General features: G+C 46.8%; 1 long non-coding RNA gene across 1 annotated transcript in view; it reads left to right on the top strand.

The window, feature by feature from the left end:
- Positions 1–20,245, top strand: part of LOC122553250 — a 53,913-nt gene that overhangs the window by 14,573 nt on the left and 19,095 nt on the right. Inside the window, exon 2 of the long non-coding RNA XR_006312665.1 lies at positions 14,994–15,131. This is a non-coding gene — a long non-coding RNA (uncharacterized LOC122553250). The remainder of the gene's footprint in view (positions 1–14,993; positions 15,132–20,245) is intronic.

Genomic DNA, 20,245 nt, shown 5'->3' with positions numbered 1-20,245 from the left:
AACCCATTATCTGTCTCACCCTCCAAACCCTCCAACCCATTCTCTCTCTCATGCCCCAAATCCCCCTACCATATTCTCCCAATGCCTCCCCCATCCCTCATGTCCCTGTGATACCTTCATTAGTTCATTGGGTCATTCTGCCCATTGAGTGTGCTCCACTATTCGATCATGGATGATATGTTTCTGACCCCCATTTTCCAGCCTTCAACCCGTATCCCTTCAACCCATTAAAAATCTGTCTAACCCCTCCTTCAGTTTACTCACTGTCGAATTGCGCCATCTGCCAAGCAGCGCAATCCCACAGCATTAAGGGAGTGTGGGAGGTGAGATGGGAGACATGCTGGAATATAGATCCCATGACAGTGCCACCATGTCATAGTCTCCCCAGTAGCTTAAAACCTTCCTCTTCAATCACACGTTTGGACATGTTTCCCCACACAAATGAAACGTTGCAGGAGCTGAAAATCTGGGGTCACAATGTCAGGAAAATGCCTGAAATACTCAGTGGCTTCAGGTTGACAATTTTCCACAGAATCAAAGAATTATTAAGATACAGAAAGAGGCCATTCATCCCTTCGTGCCTGCACTGGTTCTATCCCCTTGCGCCAAACTCCTGCCCTTTCCCCATCCCCCTGCACACCATTTCTATTCCAATAACCATCCAGTGCCCCTCTACAATGCCACAATCAAACCCGCCTCCCCCACCTTTCCAGGTGGTACATTCCAAATCCCAAATACTTGCTGAGTGATACAACTCTGTCACCAATTGCTTTCCCACCAAAGTAGGGAAGCCCCATCTCTCCAATTAAGCCTCCTCTTCCCTCTTCCCACTCCCCCGCTCCTTCTCCCACCTCCCTCTCTGAGGAGTGGCTTTGCGACAGGCTGTCAGGGAGATTGGAAAACCTGGACTGGAATCCGTGTGGCCGTAATTCCGAGACATCCCTGGGATATGCTGCCCAAAAATACGAACGTGCTCAATCTTCGATCGTTGATCGCATGGTTTCCCCCACCAGCCTTGAGTCAGGGACGTTCTGATGAATCTTGGTGAAGATTTAGCCCCTGGTGTGCTTAACCAGCAGAACTTCAAGTACTGTACCACAGAGCGATCAAAGAGGACAGTCTCTGAAAAGGACAGAGCTTTTCCAAAGGAACATTTAATTCTGTAATAGTAGATTTTTCTCCCTGAGAATAGAACAGAACTGTCTTTTATTGTCATTTGCATTTATACAAAAAAATACAGTGAAAAGTGTTTAAGTCGTAGAATCCCCACAGTGTGGGAGCAGGCCATTCAGCCCATCCCAGCCTTCCAACGAGCATCCTACTCAATCCCAGTGGCCTTGCATTTCCCATAGGGAACGTGAGGGCTGCAGATACTGGAGATTAGAGTCGAGAGTGTGGTGCTGGAAAAGCATGGCAGGTCAGGCAGCATCTGAGGAGCAGTGGGGAAAAAAAACCTTAACATTTCAGGCAAAAGCCCTGAAAGTTGCCATCCAGGTGGATAGTGCTGTTAAGAAGGCATATGGTGTGTTAGGTTTCACTGGTAGAGGGATTGAGTTCCGGAGCCGCAATATCATGCTGCAACTATACAAAACGCTGGTGCAGCTGCATCTGGAATATTGTGTACAGTTCTGGTCGCCACATTACTGGAAGGATGTGGATGCATTGGAAAAGGTGCAGAGGAGATTTACCAGGATGTTGTCTGGTCTGGAGTGAAGGTCGAGGGACTTGGGTCTGTTCTCATTGGACAGAAGGAAGCTAAGAGGGGATTTAATAGAGACATACAAGATGATCAGAGGATTAGATAGGGTGGAGAGTGGGAGTCTTTTTCCTAGGATGATGTCGTTAGCGTGTACGAGGGGGTATAACTACAAATTGAGGGGTGATAGATTTAAGACAGATGTCAGAGGCAGGTTCTTTACTCAGAGAGTGGCAAGGGCATGGAATGCCCTACCTGCCAACATAGTTAACTCAGGCACATTAGGGAGATTTAAACAGTCCTTGGATAAGCAGTCCTTGGGATAGCGTAGGGGGACGAGCTGAGAATAGTTCACAGGTCGGCGCTACATCGAGGGCCGAAGGGCCTGTTCTGTGCTGTATTGTTCTATGTTCTATCAGGCATTTCCCATGGCTAACCCACCTAACCAGGCTAACCTGGACACTACAGGGCAATTCAGCACAGCCAATCCACCCTAACCTGCACATTTTGACTGTGGGAGGAAACCAGAGCAAACCCTCAGAGAACACACCAACAGTCACCTGAGGGTGGAATTGAACCCAGGTCCCTGGCGCCGTGAGGCAGCAGTGCTACCCACTGAGCTACCAGGCTGCATTACTCTAGGTGCCTGTATTAATAACAAAAATCATACATAAAAAAATTAAAACAAAGTCCATCTGTTTGTAGTTCTTGGCTCATGGGTTCCCAAGGTCAAGGAAGGGGCAGGAACCACATTCCACACCGCTGCAGAAAGCCAACGTTGAGATGGTTGAATCTCAGACCATTGGAATGCCAAGGCAGCAGAATGAGCACATCGGAGAAAGTTTTGATTTATAGGGGGAAAGGCAGCAAAGAGTCTGGGATAGACTCTGAAACTAATGAGCTCCTATCACGACCTGTTACACAGCTGAAGTGTTCTTTAATTTCACATCATGCCCGTGTCAGGTAAGCAGTTTCTGGGCGGCCTCTCTCAGGACAGCTTAAAATCCCTGGGGGAGTCCACGTGTTTCTGAGGGTCTCCCTTTACCTTGTCCTGGGGTGAAACTGAATCCCAAGGAAGCAGAGTTTGTCCAAAAGGAGTTGGCTTTCGTGACCTGAGTCCTGGCTTGGCTCGTCACTCGCTGCGCCTACAGCAGAGTGTGGGAAAAGAGCTCCATCATTGGGAAGAAGTGGATGGAGGTGAAGGGGACAGAACTGAGAAACACTGACCCTTTCAGCGTCACCTCTCGGTGGGCAACTGTGTGAGAATTCCCAGGGTGGAGGTTGATCTTGGATAGGGATGTCGGGAATGGGTGATCCTTATCAAAGGAAAGATATATTGACATTGGAGGATGTCTGGAGAAGGATAACTAGGCTGCTTTCAGGAATGGAGGGACTGTCTTACGAGGAGAGCTGGAGTAGATTGGATGTGTACTCATTGGAATATAGAAGAATTAGAGGCAGCCTTATTTAAATACCCAAGATTCTGAAGGGGATTGACAGGATAGGTGCAGAAGGGTTGTTTCCCCTTGATATAGAGTCAAGGAGCACAGGGTAAAATCTCACAATAAGTGTTTACTTGGAGATAGTGAGGACTGCAGATGCTGGAAGGTCAGAGTGGATAATGTGTGGTGCTGGAAAAGCACAGCAGGTCGGGCAGCATCTGAGGAGCAGGCCAGCACACTTCATCAGGACCTGAAATGTTGACTCTCCTGCTCCTCTGATGCGGCTTGACCTGCTGCACTTTTTCCAGAGTCACACTTTATCGACCACATGTTTACGACAGAGATAGAGTCGCCGAGATGTACAGCACAGAAACCGACTCTTCGGTCCAACTCGTCCATGCGGACCAGATACGAGAGTGTGGTGCTGGAAAAGCACAGCAGGTCGGGCAGCATCCGAGGAGCAGGAGAATCAATGTTTCAGGGAAAAATCCTTCATCAGGAATGAAACCTGATGAAGAGCTTATATCTAAAACGTCTATTCTCCTTCTCCTCAGATGCTGCCTGATCTGCTGTGCTTTTCCAGCACCACACTCTCGACTGTAATCTCTAGCATCTGCAGTCCTCACCTTCTCAGGCTGACCAGATATCCTAAATTAATCTAGTCACATTTGCCAGCATTTGGCCCATATTCCCTAAACCCTTCCTATTCATATCTCCATCCAGATGCCTTTTAAATGTTGTAATTGTACCAGCCTCCACCACTTCCTCTGGCAGCTCATTCCATTCACACACCACCCTCTGTGTTAAAACGTTGCCCCTTGTGTCCCTTTTAAATCATCCCCCTCTCACCTTAAACCTATGCCCTTCCATACCCGTCTGTGCATTTTCCCAGCTTCTCCTTAAATGTATTTGCCGCAACCCCTTCTGACTGTAGTTAGTTCCACTTCTTAAGCAAACTCTGGGTTAGCACGTTTCTCCTGAATTGCACATTAGTGACTATCTTGTAGTGATGGCCTTGAGATCCAGTGAGTAACCTGTATTCATCAGTTCTGTTTGTTTTTCTTACAAATTCTTTAATGGGATGAACACACCACTGGCTGGGCCCAGCATTTATTGCCTGTCCCTAGTTGCCCCTTGAGAAGGTGGGGGTGAGCTGCCTTCTTGAACCGCTGCAGTCCGTGTGCTGTGGGTTGACCCACAATGCCCTTAGGGAGGGAATTGCAGGATTTTGACCCAGCAACAGTGAAGGAACGGTGATATATTTCCAACTCAGGATGGTGAGGGGCTTGGAGGGGAACTTACAGAGGGGTGGTGCTCCCATGTATCTGCTGCCCTTGTCCTTCTAGATGGTAGAGGTTAGAATGTGTTGTTGAAGGAGCCTTGGTGAGTTGTTGTAGCTGGTACACATTGCTGCTACTGAGCATCGGTGGTGGTGGGGGTGGGGGGTGTTGTGGGAGTGGGGGGGGGGGATGTTTGTGGATGTGTTGCCAATCAAGCGGGGGCTGCTTTGTCCTGGATGGTGTTGAGTGTTGTTGGAGCTGCACCCATCCAGTCAAGTGGGGAGTATTCCATCACTCTCCTGACTCATGCCTTGTGGATGGTGGGACAGGCTTTTGGGGCAGTTAGGAGGTGAGTTACTTGCCGTGGTGTTTCCAGCCTCTATCAGTGCTTCCATATCATTGTTAATCACTGTGCCCCCAGTGTGTTAACCTGGAGAGTTGGCTGCTTCTTACTTCAGCACCCCTGGCCAGGCCGACCCCTCAAGTACCAGGCTTGAACAATTTGCCTTGACTGAAAACAGACCCATCTTATCGAGGTCGCGTCTACATCGAGCCTCTTCAATCCTCTTATCTCCCGCAGTGATACTGTTATCACGACACACTGTGAGGTGAAAAGCTCTTCTGTGGGCTGAAGTCAACATACCAAAGGAACAGATTCTGGACACTATCAATTGCTACCTCCTAACACTAATCCTTGGAGAACACCATCATCCATGGTGCTATTCTTTGCTGAAGGTTTCCTGAAGCCTGTTGTGCTTTTCTGTTTTCAGCTCATCCTCCTCACAGTGAGACACACTATTGACCCATTGGAATTGCCTCGCATTGTACCTGCTTTTGGTCAAATTTATTCTTCCAAGCCATTTTACGAAAATGACTTCGCTGCGTTATAACTCTAACTGAAATGTGTTAGTTAGGAGCCTAGTGCCTGATAAAATCATAGAAACCCCACAGGCCATTCAGCCCACTCCAGCTCTCTGAAGAGCACCCCACCTTATCCCTGTAACCCTGCATTTTCCATGGCTAATCCACCTTGCCTGAACACTGGTCAATCTCCTATGGCCAATCCACCCTAACCTGCACATCTTTGGACTGTGGGAGGAAGCCAGAGCACCTGGAGGAAACCCACATAGAGACAGGGAGAACGTGCAAACTCCACACAGACAGTCACCCGAGGGTGGAATCGAACCTGGGACCCTGGTGCTGTGAGGCTGCAGTGCTAGGGTTCCTCTCAAGCCATTACAACTAACGAATTTTCAACTTTGAAAGTTCAAAGTTCATCCAGCTCCCTGTTCTAACACCGACGAGAAGGGAATTGTTGTTGCCCTGTTGCAATAAAATGCATCAGCTGGAGGGATCCTTATTGCAGTGGTAGTATCCCCATCTTTAGGATAGAAGAACTGGGGCTCAAATCCCACCTATGCCAGAGGTGTTCATATTGCATCTGAACCAATTAACTTAAAGGAAGGAATCCACACTCTGTCAAGACCCAAACAGTGGTAAAGAGTTGCTCCCAGTCACCTCTCCTATGCCAGTCTTATGGGCTGTTCAGTTGGTTGTGGTGGAAGATAGACCATGGACCAACAGAAGAGGGATGGTCCAGGAATAACTCTCATTAGAAGAGATGCCTGTCTTAGGGAACAAAATGTAATTTATTACATCTCAGCAACTATAGACATATATGGGTTACATTAAGTCTGGGCTATGAGTACTATTGCATGGTGGCTCAGTGGTTAGCATTGCTGCCTCCCAGCACCAGGGACCCAGGTTTGATTCCAGCCTCGGGGGACTGTTGTGTGGAGTTTGCACACCCTCTCCATGTCTGTGTGGGTTTCCTCCGGCAGTCCAAAGATGTTAGGGTGGATTGGCCATGATTAAATTGCCCATAGTGTTCAGGGATGTGTAGGTTAGCTGCCTTAGTTAGGTTAGGGGAATTGGGTCTGGGTGGGTTGCTCTTCGGAGGGTCGGTATGGACTTGTTGGCCTGAACGGCCTGTTTCCACACCCGTATGCACTCTATTTAAAAAAAGAAGCACATAGAACACGTGGGCTCCTGCCTTATGGACAATGAGTGTCCAAAACTGCCTGATACCCGGCCCAGTAACTGCACAATGTATCAGAGTCGGCGGAACTTCACTTAGCTCACAGGTTAACCCTTTCATAACCATTACCTTACACAACACTCCCTTCCCTGCTAACCCTGTCACCCCTTTGTCCAATTGCCTCAGCCCCAGGGCTGGACTGAGAGACACTGTACATTATTTTCAAAAATTAAAAATGATATTGTCACATCGCGATGCACGTTCACATCCAGGATAGCAGAGAGAGGTGATCGCCTAGTCGTATTATTGTTGGACTCTTCATCCAGAAACCCACGTAATACTCTGGGAACCAAAATTCCACCCATGGCAAATTGAACTTCAATTCAATTTTTAAAAAATTAACAAGAGAGAGTCTAATGATGACCATGAATCCATTGTCAATTGTTAGGGGAAAAAAAAAACCATCTCATTCACTAATGTACTTTAGGGAAGGATATTGCTATCCCTACCCTGGTCTGGTCTAAATGTGACTCCAGACCCACAGCAATGTGGTTGACTCTTAACCGCCTCTGGGCAATTAGGGATGGGCAATAAATGCTGGCCTAGCCAGCGACACGCTCATCCTGGGAATGAATTTTTAAAAAATTCAAAATCACATTCTGCCATTCCACAGTGAGTGCATCCATGCTGTTGTGTATCATTGTGTAACATGCAGTCAGCTGTGAGGCTTACAGTTGATAGCAGCTCCAGTATTTAGGTTGAAAAATGTGATTATTTTGACCCATCGAGGATCACGAGAGTTAATACATTCGTGTTGAGGCAGACAGTCTAACACATCAGTCTGTGGTGTGAATTTGCATTTGCAGAATTATATTTGCAGATATATTCTATTTTGCTCAAAAAGCACACAATCTGCAGGCAATCAGTCCATGTAATATTTCATAAATTCCTACTTTGGAAATTGAACCAGTCTGACTCAAGATTGGGATAGAGACACACTGTAACCTCACACCTTAATGCATTGTCTGAGCTGATATGTTACTTTTTTTTATAAAACCTCAAGTTATCTTGAGAATGTGACTTAAAAGAAGTTCTGGGATTTAATGAACCGAAACCTACAACCCATTCTAAAAGATGAAAGACTTAACAGCAATCGAGGTTTGTTCAATATATCGTTTCAGTTGCATGACACTGTGATCTTTTGCTATAAATTCTGTGATCCTGCTCCACAGCTACCTGATGAAGGAGCAGTGCTCTGAAAGCTAGTGCTTCTAAATAAACCTGTGGGACTATAACCCGGTGTTGTGTGATTTTTAACATATCAGCCTGTGTGTGCCGAATTGAGCTGTCCCAAAGGTGTGGGGGGGACTGAATGTTTGCAGTGAGTATATTATTGTGGAGTGAGGATAAATTGTCATTTGTTACCCCCTGCACAGCCCAAACTGGGGTGTCCAGAGTATGACAGTTCCTGGCCAATTTCCAGACCAAAGAATAGAGAACCAGATTGGATTTTCTGCATTTTTGGCTGTGTTAAGATGAGCAACAAAAAGCAACATAACTAACAGGCACAAAAATCAACCAAGAAACCCATCTATCTGCAGCACTGCACACCTAGGCAGGAGTAAAATGGACCTCAGTCTCTCTCCAGTAGTTCCTAAGTAACTGCCAAAAGCAGCAGGAAAGTGGAACACCAGCTGTTACCCATTTCCTCTCCCAGTCACCGCCTCATGACCCTCCCCCAATAGCCTGTCTACCTGCTATAAGACCCAGGTCAGAGGCGTGATGAAATATTGCCCACTTATCTGGAAGGTCAACACCATCCAGGGTAAAACAGCCCCTCTTGACTGGCACCCCATCTGCCACCTTCAGCATTTACTCCCTCCAACACTGGGCCCAGTGCTAGTGGTGTGTACCACCTACAAGCAACTTACCAAAGTACAATCTAAACTCATGACCGCTTCCTAGGGCAGCATGGGAACACCACCACCTGCAAGTTCCCCTCCACGCCACTCACCATCCTGACTTGGAAATATAATTGCTGTTCCTTTACTGTCGCTGGGTCAAAGTCCTGTATATTCCCTCCCTAATAACATTGAACTTAGAATCCCTACAGTGTGGAAACAGGCCATTTGGCCCAATAAGTCCACACTGACCCTCCAAAGAGTAATCCGCCCAGACCAATTCTCCTACCCTATTACTCTACATTTACCCCTGATTAATGCACCTAATCTACACATCCTTGAACATTACAGGGTAATTTAGCATGGCCAATTCACCCTAACACGCACATCATTGGATTGTGGGAGGAAACACACGCAGACACGGGGTGTAAACTCCACACAGACAGTCACCTGAGGGTGGAATCAAACCGTGGTCCCTGACACTGTGAGGCAGCAGTGCTAACCACTGAGCCACCATGCAGGTCTATCTACAGAATATTTAACTTGATTTGATTGATTATTGCCACATGTACCAAGATACAGTGAAAAGTATTGTTTTGTGTGCTATTGAAATGAATTGCACCCTACCTAAGTATATCTGGGTAATGGAACAGAATGTTACAGCTACAGAGAAGGTGCAGAGAAAGATCAATTCTAGTATATGGAAGGACTGCAGTAGTTCAAAATGGCAGCTCACCACTACCTTCTCAAGCCTAGTAAGATTTAATGAGCCCGCCAATGACAAACTCAACACACAAAATAAAAAAAGTAACGCCTGACCTCTGAGCACAGAGGTGACAACACAGGGCTTTTGCTGAGCAGGGTCACCAGTCTCTGTACTGGTCCTACTGACAGCACCTTGATCTGGGCTGGTGTTCAGATGGTGAAGAGTTTTATGTAGAGCTCAATCATGCTTTCTAAACCTGGGTGCTGCTGCGTATTTAAATACTATTCAGTCTGCCTGTTGCCAAATCAGAATTAATCGGCTGTGGTTATGTTGTGACACTGATAACAATTTCTCTTCTTCTGGCGTGTAGCAATGACTATCAGTTTTACACTTGCAAAGCTGTCTGTGTTAGAAATGCACATGGGTCCAGAGTGTGTGAACAGAAGACCCGTGTCAGTGGTTGTCCCAACTGAACCCACAAGGGGGCGCATCCAGCCCCTTAGCCTTTAGCATGTTCTGGCATTCTTGTGTTAACATCACAGCCTGATGTGTCTCACAGATTCCCTTCCACAGCCTCCCTGGGCTGATTCAGTTTGGTCTGTGTGAATCTCTGCTTTTTGTGGGTAGGGGTTTAGTGAGCCACTACTGGGCTGCTAACCCAGAGGGCTGGACAAACAATCTTAGAACGTGAGTTCGAATCCCACCTGGGACATTTAAATCTAATGAACACCGTTAATCAGAAATAAAATGCTAATCTCAGCAGTGGCATCTATGAAACTACTGAGTGTTGTACATCTGTTGTGGCATAATGGTAATGTCCTTACCTCTGGACCTAGACAGCCTGGGTTCAAATCCCAATCCTCCAGAGGTATGTGCGGTGACATTTGCTGCACAGATTAATTAGGAAATGTCTTAAAAATATGTTTGGCTCATTGATGTCTGTGGGGAAGTAAATGTGCTGACTCTAGCCCATATGTGACACCCAGTCACAGTGATGTACTGAGGGATCTGTTCAAGAGAGTAAGATGTCATAGGAACATCACTGGGTTTGTAATCCTGAGGCTGGTGGAGTTTAAACTCAGCTGAGAACATCCTGTTCATTAAGCAGGTTAAAGAAAACATCACTTATTGTCAAAAATAAATGACCTTTAGGGAAGGAAATCTGCCATCCTTACCTGGTCTGGCCTACTTGTTACTCCAGACCTACAGCCTTGCGGTTGACCCTGAACTGCCCTCTGGGTAGTTAGGATAACAAATGGCAATAACACCACCCTCAGTGTAATAATAACTAAATCAAGGAGGCAACTTACCACGCAGGGTGATGAGTAGTGGAACATTAAACGTTGATTTTGTCAATCACATCTACATCTCGTGAATGAATAATAATAAAGGGTGCTGTTTTCCAAACTTAATTTTCATCTTGATTTCCCATGCCTTTTCCCAACTTCAAGGCTGACCTGAAATAATTCTTCTGCAAATCATTTATTCCCTCACTGTCTTCACCTGCCTCTGTAGTTATTCTGTTGTCAACATGCTGACCAGCTCATAACTGTGCTTTTGATATCGAGGGCATTCTTATTGATAAGATAAAGAAGTGTGGGCTGGAGCAGTGAATGGATCAATAGGCTGCAGTCCCATATTCAAGGCTGGCTGGGTGGTAAGTCCCATGTTTGATGTGCAAACATTGGCACCCATGGAGAGAGTGCTACTTGAAGGTTCTGGGGGCAATGTGCTCTTCCTCAGGCACCTTTGCACGTTCCCAGAGCAGCACACTCAATGCGTTTGGTGCTCTCCTGAATGAGCCTTCGCTGTTCTGGTCGGTTACAGGTGAGGGACTCTTTCCCATCGCTCACGAGAATGACTGACCTCTTCGGGGATGCTTTTAGGACGTTAGTACAAAATGTTGGCCATCCTTTTCGGTGTGTGTTGTTGCACAATGCATACAGACACAGACACAGGCACATGGACCCCCGCCCCTCCACACACAAACACATAGACACAGATACACATGCACGCACATACACACACCCACATACACATGCACATGTACACACACACATAAACACACACAGACCCATATATACACACACACGCACACCCATATATACATGCATGCACCCACATGCACTGACACCCATATACAAACATGCTCTCCCATCCATATACACATATACGCAACCATATATTCACAAACATATGTGCACACACCTAAATATTGTAAGCACAAACACAGACACATTCATACATACACGGCCCCACTTATGTAACGATGCTTGAACACACCCAGACACATAAACACCCACTTATATATGCACACACATCTCCATATATACACAAACATGTGCTCATCATATACACATAAACACACACACAAAACCATGTGTATTTATACACATGCAGACTCATATACACACACACAGGCATACAGACCCATCCACCCGAATACACAGACCCACCACCCATACTCACACACATGTACATCACACACACACATATGCGCACACACTCACCCACCCACCCACACAAACACACATATACACAGAGTTTTCCCCTAGCTCCTTGCTTGTCTTTCACAAACATTCACTGCTTTTAATAGGGACAGCAGCCACATTCTTCCTCCAAGACTAGTTTCCATTGGATTTGTTAGCGTGCACACAAATAGAGGCCGTGTTTTCTCAAAGCTATTTTATTGTGGGAAATATACACTCACCGATCCACTCCTTCGTTTTGTCTGTTTGGAGGATTGAATGAAAAACACAACATTCATGGGAAAAGAGGTCTTGGCATGTTGTAGACATGGTGATGTCATAAGTGCTGTCGAGTCTTATCTGAGCAGATTCAATTAAGGGGAAACCAGCTCTGAGATCGCACCACACAAGCATTTCCCTTCGTTAGCTGCAATTCCTGTCCAAAAGTTGGAACACTGAAATCAGACAGAGGGACATTAATGTGCCACAGTGCCTGACATACTGACATACTGCATTTTTTTTTACTTCTCTTGATTTTCAAACTCCCCTGCTCTCCTACATTCAGCAATTTGAGTTTTGAAATTGTTTTTGGGGCAGATGGTTAAATGTCCCAGGGATAATTGATCTCTGCTGTTTCATGTTTTGCAGGGGGGTTGAAAAAGGAAACTATTGATCACAGAGTAGGTCTCCAATATAAGGGGAGACCGACAGGTTCAGGTACATCATTCTTTGATGTTTGCATCACATGCAGACAGGATAGGGTAGAGTAGATAGTAGATTAGCGTCTATTTGTCATTTCTACCATATCCAACTGATACAGTAAAAATGAGACAGCGCTCCTCCAGGCCCGAGGGTGCTACATGAATAGCACAAACTATACAATCGTACACGGCATAAAGTGCATTAAAAGTGCAAAACACACAAGTTACAGTGTAATAGAAGAATGATAAATAATAGATATTTTTCTAGCAGCAATACCAAAGAATTTCAGATGGGAAAGAGTCCGATCGTACTGCGTTAAGGAGCCTGATGGCTTGGGGGAAGAAACTGTTGCACAGTCTGGCTGTGAGAGACTGAATGCTCTGGTATCTTCTGCCAGATGGCAGGAGGGAAAAGAGTTTGAGTCAGGGGGGTGTAGGGTCTTCCACAATGCTCTTAGCCTTTCGGATGCAGCTTGTGGTGTAAATGTCTGTAATGGAGGGAGAGAGACCCAGATGATCCTCTCAACTGTCCTCACTATCTGTTGTAGGGTCTTACGATCTGAGACGGTGTGATTCCTGAATCAGGCAGGGATGCAGCAGCAGAAGGTACTCTCAATGAACCCTCTGTAGAACGTGGTGAGGATGGCGAGGGGGTGGGAGGTGGGCTTTCCTCAGCCCGCGCAGAATGTAGAGATGCTGCTGGACTTTCTTGGCTATGGGACTGGTGTTGAGGGTCCAGGTGAGATTCTCCACCAGTGGACGCAAAGAAATTTGGTGGTCATCACAATCTCCACAGGGGAGCCGTCGATGTCCAGCAGAGAGTGATCGCTCCATGCCCTCCTGAAGTCAACAACCATCTCTTTGGTTTCTCCACGTTCAGAGACAGGTTGTTGGCTCTGAACTAGTCCGTTAGCCACTGCACCTCCTCTCTGTGTGCTGAAGGTGCTTATTATGCTTACCTTCATTGCTTAGACCTTTGAGTATAGGAGTTGGGATGCCATGTGGAGGTTGGACAGGACATTGGTGACGTCTCTTCTGGAATACTGTGTCCAGTTCTGGCCCCCTTGTTATAGGAAGGATATTATTAAACTGGAGAGGGCTCAGAAAAGATTTACCAGGATGTTGCCAGGAATTGAGTTTGAGTTATAAAAATAGACTGTGAAGGCTGGAACATTTTTCACTGGAAGGTTGAAGGGTGACCTTATAGAGGTTTACAAAATCATGAGGGGTATAGATAAGGTGAATGACAAGCGTCTTTCCCATAGGATGGGGGAGTTCAAAACTAGGTAGTATATTTTTAAGGCGAGAGAAGAAAGATTTAAAAGGGACCCGAGGAGCAACCTTTTTACAAAAAAGGTGGTTCATGTGTGGAATGAACATCCTGAGGAAGTGGTGGATGTGGGCACAGTTACAATGTTTAAAGGCCGTTTGGATAAGGACATGAATAGGAAAGGTTTGGAGGGATATGGGCCAGGAGCAGGCAGGTGGGACATGTTTAGTTTGGGAACTTGTTCGGCATGGACTGGTTGGACTGAAGGGTCTATTTCCGTGCTGTATCAGGAAAGTTATAGAGAAATCTATCCACCCTATCTCTGTAGAGTTACAGGAATAGGTCTGGATGGGATGTTCTTTGGAGGGTCAGTACATGGGCCGAATGGCCTGTTTCTGCACTGTATGGAGTTTAAATTCGAACCATTTGCAGGAGACTGTCTGACACTTCATTTGAATATTTGGTCATGGGATATGGGTGTCACTGGCTGGGCCAGCATTTATTGCCCGTCCCTAATGGGTTTTGAGATGGTGGGGGTGAGCTGCCTTCTTGAACTCCCACAGTCTCCATGCTGTAGGGTACACCAGCAGCACTTCCCTCTGTTTGAGGGAACTGAGCCACTTGCCTGGCCATTTCGGTGAGTGGTTAAGAGTCAACCATGTTGCTGTGGGTCTGGAGTCACATGAAGGCCAGACCAGGTAAGGATGGCAGTTTCCTTCCTTAAAGGGACGTTAGTGACCCAGATAGGTTTTTACAAGAAGTCAGTAGTTTCTTGATCCTTATTAATGCGATTAATATTTTAATCCAGATGTTATCATTAAAGTTCAATCCCTCACACACAGGGGAGGTATTTAGATTAGATTAGATTACACTGTGGAAACAGGTCATTCAGCCCAACAAGTCCACACCGACCAGCCGAAGCGCAACCCACCCATACCCCTACATTTACCCCTTACCTAACACTACGGGCAATTTAGCATGGCCAATTTACCTGACCTGCACATCTTTGGACTGTGGGAGGAAACCGGAGCACCCGGAGGAAACCCACGCAGACACGGGGAGAACGTGCAAACTCCACACAGTCAGTCACACAGGGTCTCAGTATTTATTGCCCGCCCCTAATTGCCCCTTGGACTGAGCAGCTCACTAGGCCCAACGCATTCCAAATGTCTGCAAAAGTGCCTTCTCCTCCAGGCAAAAGACGTGTAGTTCCAGAAATTGGGAAACAATCATTCGCCCCCTACCCCCAGCTTTCCACCACCAACACATCATATTCGGGTTGAGATGCCGATGAACTCTCTTTCACATTTGACGTAAATGGGCAGTTTAACTCATGGCTATTTAGGCCCTGGCTACCTCGTCACCTTCCCAGATCTTTGGGGATCAGCTCCAACACCTCATAAACTCATCAACTGCTGCTTTTGCCTCCAATCGAAAAGACCTTGTGCTTTCTTCTCTGTGTAATAATCTGAACCTTCTCTTGCACTCTAGCAATGAGGCCGCAGTGCTAACCACGGAGCCAACGTGCCACCCACGGTGCAGTCGAATTTGCTGTTGAAAACAGAGGAGCCAGAACAATCGGAAACAGCCGGTTTACGGGCCTTGCCTGCTATAGCTCGACTACGGCAGGTTTGCGATGCAGAGTAGGTTCGATTCCCCGCACTAGCTGGGGTTACCATGAAAGGCTTCTCCTTCCCGATGCGTGGTGACCCTGAGGTTAAACGACCCCCATCACCCCTCTGTAATGAGAGCGCGAAACCCTGTGGCCCTCTGGGACTATGGCCACTTTCATCAGAGACGTTATTGTCACATTCACTTCAATCATCCTGGCGGATGCAATGGGATTCCAAAATTCCATCTGTGGGGAGACATAGACCAATGGAATTCAAAAGATTGTTCCTCAAGAACATAAGTACTGCTATGTACTGACAATAATACAGTCATAACGTCAAACTGTCATCAATCATATAAGAACAGGAATCCCACAATTCACAGCTCAGATGGGCCACCTCAATGGAACCAATATTTGACATTTTTTTAGATTCTATCTTCATTCACCTATTCCACTCTCTCATAAAGGGTCTCAATAGTGCAGGGAAGTAATGCTACCAGTGATAGCGGGCCCCTACAGTACATTTTCAAATAAGCTGTTTCATATTTGGCTAATTGCAGTACCATAACACACTTGAAACCAAACGGTGCTCACGTTGACACACAAACACGCACCCATTTCAAAATGTTTCTCTAATGTACCATCTGAGACTAATTCATAGGAGGAAGGAGTTTGTTTTCTGAGGAATGGTTCAGCCATTTGGGCCCGCCGCCCCCCCCCCCCACTCCCATTGGAGGTTTAGAAGAAAGAGTGAGGATCTCACTGAAATTAAGAGCCAATCATAAGAAAAGGTTGGTGGCTCAGTAGTTAGCACTGCTGCCTCACAGTGCCAGAGACCCGGATTTGATTCCAACCTCAGGTGACTGTCTACGGGGAGTTTGCAACTTCTCTCCCGTGTCTGCGTGGGTTTCTGCATTTAGCCACAGTTAAACGTGGGATTATGAGGTGGGGGGGATGCTCTTGGTGGTGGTGGGGGGGGGGGGAGGTTTGTGCTGACTTGATGGGCCAAACAGCCTCTATCTGCCCTGTAGGGATTCTACTGGGGTTTAAAGGCACGCTACCCACAACGGTTGGATCAGTTGGTACTTTGGTGAGGCCTGTTCCTGGGCTGTTCTACAGTCTAGAACAAATGGAGTGTTTCGATTGTTGGGGTCTGTCGCAGAGTTACCAGCCTGTGGGCAGAACAGTGCACACCCACCCTGCTCCAGGCTCCAGCTCTCACAGCTGAACAGTGTGAGGCAGCTATTCACCCAAGTGAGCTGCACAGAGTAACGCCTTGGAAGGATTTAGGAGCAAACAGCTCAACCCAACCAAAGCGACGGTCTCTCATGCCTTTGACGTGAAGTTGCCGTTGAAAATGCCAATCATTATTCACGTCTTTGTTGTGGATTACAATCGCAGATGTTAAGGACATTGAAGGGCAAAGAAAGCAATTTAGCTCGTTGTGTAGCTTCTGGCCATGGGGATAAGTGGGCTGCTATTCAGATGCACCGAGGTTTATTTTCATCTGCATTTTCACAGAGAAACGAAACTCCTAGAGAATTGGTGCCACTCCAGTAGTATCTAACAGTGAGCTGGGTCTTGGGGTAGCAGCCTGGATTCTTTATTCATTCATGGGATGAGGGTGTCGCTGGCTAGGCAGCATTTATTGCCCATCCCTAATTGCCCAGAGGGCAGTTAAGAGTCAATCACATTGCTGTCGGTCTGGAGTCACATGAAGGCCAGACCAGGCAAGGATGGCAGATTTCCTTCCCTGAAGGGCGTTAGTGAACCAGATGGGTTTCTCCCCAACAATCAACAATGGATTCATGGTCCTCATTAGACTCTTACTTCCAGACTTTTATTGAATTCTAATTCTACGACCTACCGTGACAGGATTACGACCCTGGATCCCCAGATTATTATCTTGGTCTCTGGATTAACAGTGCAGTGATAATACCACTAGGCCATCACCTTAACAGGATATCAAAGAGCAGCCATGGGTGTTTGTATTGCTTTGATGGTCTGTCTTTTTTAAAAAAAATTTTGGGTTTTTTTTTCCTTCCCTAAACAAGGGGGGGGGGAAAGGCAATGAAACCCTCCTCTCCGGTACCACCAGGAACACACTGACTGTAGCACCAGCCAGCACTGAGTCAGTATGATCTGTCTTTGTTTTCTTTTCTTTCTCTTTTTTTTCCTTTCGTTTTAAATTTTACCCCCACACTACCGCCTAACCGCGGTAGTGCTTATTTTTTCCCCAGCCCCCATGTTGTGTGTGTGCAGGTGTGAGAGACAATGAAAGACACAAGGTGTACGAATCTTTATTCGGTTTCCACCACCTGGAAGATAGGAAACACCCGAGTGGCCAGTGACAAGCCGTGCCCTTCACATCAAAGGGCAATGCTGTGTGATCAAACAGTGAAGGGGAGGGCAGGGGTTAAATCAAAATAGAGTTGGAGGGGGAAATAATGCACTCCACTCCCTGCGGCGCCCACTTCTCCCTGAACAGCTCCAGGGTGTTGGTGGACACCGTGTGCTTCTTTTCCAGAGACACCCGGGCTCTAACGTAACCGCGGAAGAGGGGCAGGCAGTCGGCCCTAACGACCCCCTCCACGGCCCGTTGCCTGGACCTGTTAATGGCCAGTTTGGCCAGGCCCAGGAGCAGACCCACGAGGAGGTCTTCAGACCTGCCCTCCCCCCTCCGTACCGGGTGCCCGAAGATCAGGAGCGTGGGATTGAAGTGCAACCAAAAGCAGAGGAGGAGGCTTTGAGAAAATGAAAAAGGGAGTGCAAACGCCCACACCCAATATACACGTGGTCCACGGACTCCACAGCATCACAGAAATGTTCTGTCTTTGTTAGGGATCCGTAGTGATTGGAACCTGGTGCATCTCGTTGACTGTGAGATCCTTTATTGGGGTTACCAACCTGGACCAATCAGGCTGACCAATATAATGAGGGGAACTGGGGAGGGTGTGGCACAGTGACATTGGCATTGGGCTCGTAATCCACAAATCCCGGTTTAGTGTTCTGGGTTCAATTCCCACTTCTTAACCCACCAATTAGGGATGGGCTATAACATCCCACCCATCCTGTCAATAGATACAAAGAACATCAAGCCATGGTGCAGTGGTAATGTCCAGGCATTCGAGCAAAGAGTCTGCAATTGAAACCCCACTTACTCCAGAGGTTTGTAATAACATTACTGAACAGATGGGTTCAGGAAAATAGCTATAAGCAGAGGATTTAGAATTTCCTCTGTTCCAGGGACTGGCTCTGAGCTGGCTGGCCAATCTACCCTAACCTGCACATCTTTGGACTGTAGGAGGAAACTGGAGCACCCAGAAGAAACCCATGCAGGCACTGTGAGAATGTGCAAACTCCACACAGAGTGTCACCCGAGGCAGGAATCAGATGGTGTTACGAGGCAGCAATGCTAACCATTGAGCCACTGGGCTGTCCTGTACATCTCTATGTTTCCATGACCAAGACTGGTTTTCTGTTCCAGGTTTATCATTGAACTTAACTCCCTCCAGTTGCAGTGGTGCGAGTTGAACCTTTTCCCTTCGGGCTTTATCTTGGATCTCGGGATTACTAGCTCAATACCATTCCCACAACACCACTGTTCCTCCACCAAGTAAAGCCTGTAGTGCAATCATGCCATTGGGGTCACATTTTGATCATCTTGAGAGCAAACTAGAGCCATCACCCAACTTGGAAACCACTGGTAAGACTGAGTTGGGTCAGTACCCCACCGATTACCCCCGGGCTGCTGTATAAACAGGGCATCCACGGGCAACACTGGTGAGGCCAAGGCTTCACTTTGACTCTCAGTCCCAGGGTTGTAGGGTCGAGCCTCACAAGGAGCCTGAACACATGAGTTAAGTCTGAGAGTGCAGAGCAGTAGTGGGATAGTACTAGGTAGAAGTGGGTACTGCAGATGCTGGAGATTAGAGTCAAGATTAGTGCAGTGCTGAAAAAGCACAGCAGGTCAGGCAGCATCTGAGGAGCAGGAAAAGCCCTTCATCACTGCATTGCTATCCTTAATATAAGATACAAATATGGTTGTTAGGTGAGTGAGTAGTTCATTCAACCTTTCAAATCCTTTCTGCCATCGATGAAGACCAGTCTGTCGGAATAAATTATAGTCAATGTCCTGCAACTCTCCTCCAACATCTAAAGCCAAAATCGATTAAGATTCAGACTGAGGTGCCAATTTTCCTCTTGGTGACAAAGATCCCACGGCCATTTATTTTGAAGAAGTGTTATCGTTGGCTGATACTCATCCCTCAATCAGTGAATTAAAAAGGAAAAGCAATGTGATATAATTGTGTTGCTGTGTCTGAGTTGGCTGCTGGGGAGTCTATAAATAAAGTTTTTGTAGCACGTGGGATCTCTCTGGGACTCTGTTAGCCAATGACCTCACCCTTTAAAACGCATCCCTGACGGTATATTTAGGGTCCCTAATGTCAACCTGCAACATCTTAAAAGACAGGTTTAAAGTCCAACTTGTAAAGGGGGTGAGAACATTAGCGAGAGGGCAGAGAAGATGCATGTGATTGATTCCGGGGATGAGGAACTTTGGGCACATGGATAGAGTGGAAAAGTTCGGAGAAGGGAAGGTTGCGAGAGGGGTCAATAGAGATCACAATAAAGCAGATAGGGAGAAGCTGCTTACATTGCTAGAAGGATTGAGAATATGAGGATCTCAATTTAAAGTCATTAGCAAAAACAAAAAGCAATGGCAGTACAAGGAAGGACATTTATGCAGCAATTGGTTAGGATTACTGAGAGGGTGGCACGGTGGCTGAGTGGTTAGCACTGCTGCCTCACAATACAAGGGACCTGGGTTCAATTCCAGACTCAGGTGACTATTTGCGAGGTGTTTGCACAACATCCCTGTGTCTGCGTGGGTTTCCTCCCACAGTCCAACGATGTTAGGGTGGATTGGCCATGGGACATTGCCCATAGTGTCCAGGGGTGTGCAGATGAGGTGGATTAGTCATGGGAAATGCAGGTGTTTGGGATAAAATTTCATAAGATGTAAAGGAGCAGAATTCGGCCATTCAGCCCATTGAGTTTTCTCCACCATTTCTCATGGCTGATATACCCCACCCCCATTTTACTGCCTTCTCTCCATATCCCTTCAACC

This window comes from Chiloscyllium plagiosum, chromosome 9, assembly GCF_004010195.1.
Source record: "Chiloscyllium plagiosum isolate BGI_BamShark_2017 chromosome 9, ASM401019v2, whole genome shotgun sequence".
In the NCBI taxonomy this organism is placed as follows: domain Eukaryota; kingdom Metazoa; phylum Chordata; class Chondrichthyes; order Orectolobiformes; family Hemiscylliidae; genus Chiloscyllium; species Chiloscyllium plagiosum.
The sequence above is the reverse complement of the archived record's forward strand: the minus strand, read 5'-3'. Positions and strand labels throughout refer to the sequence as shown.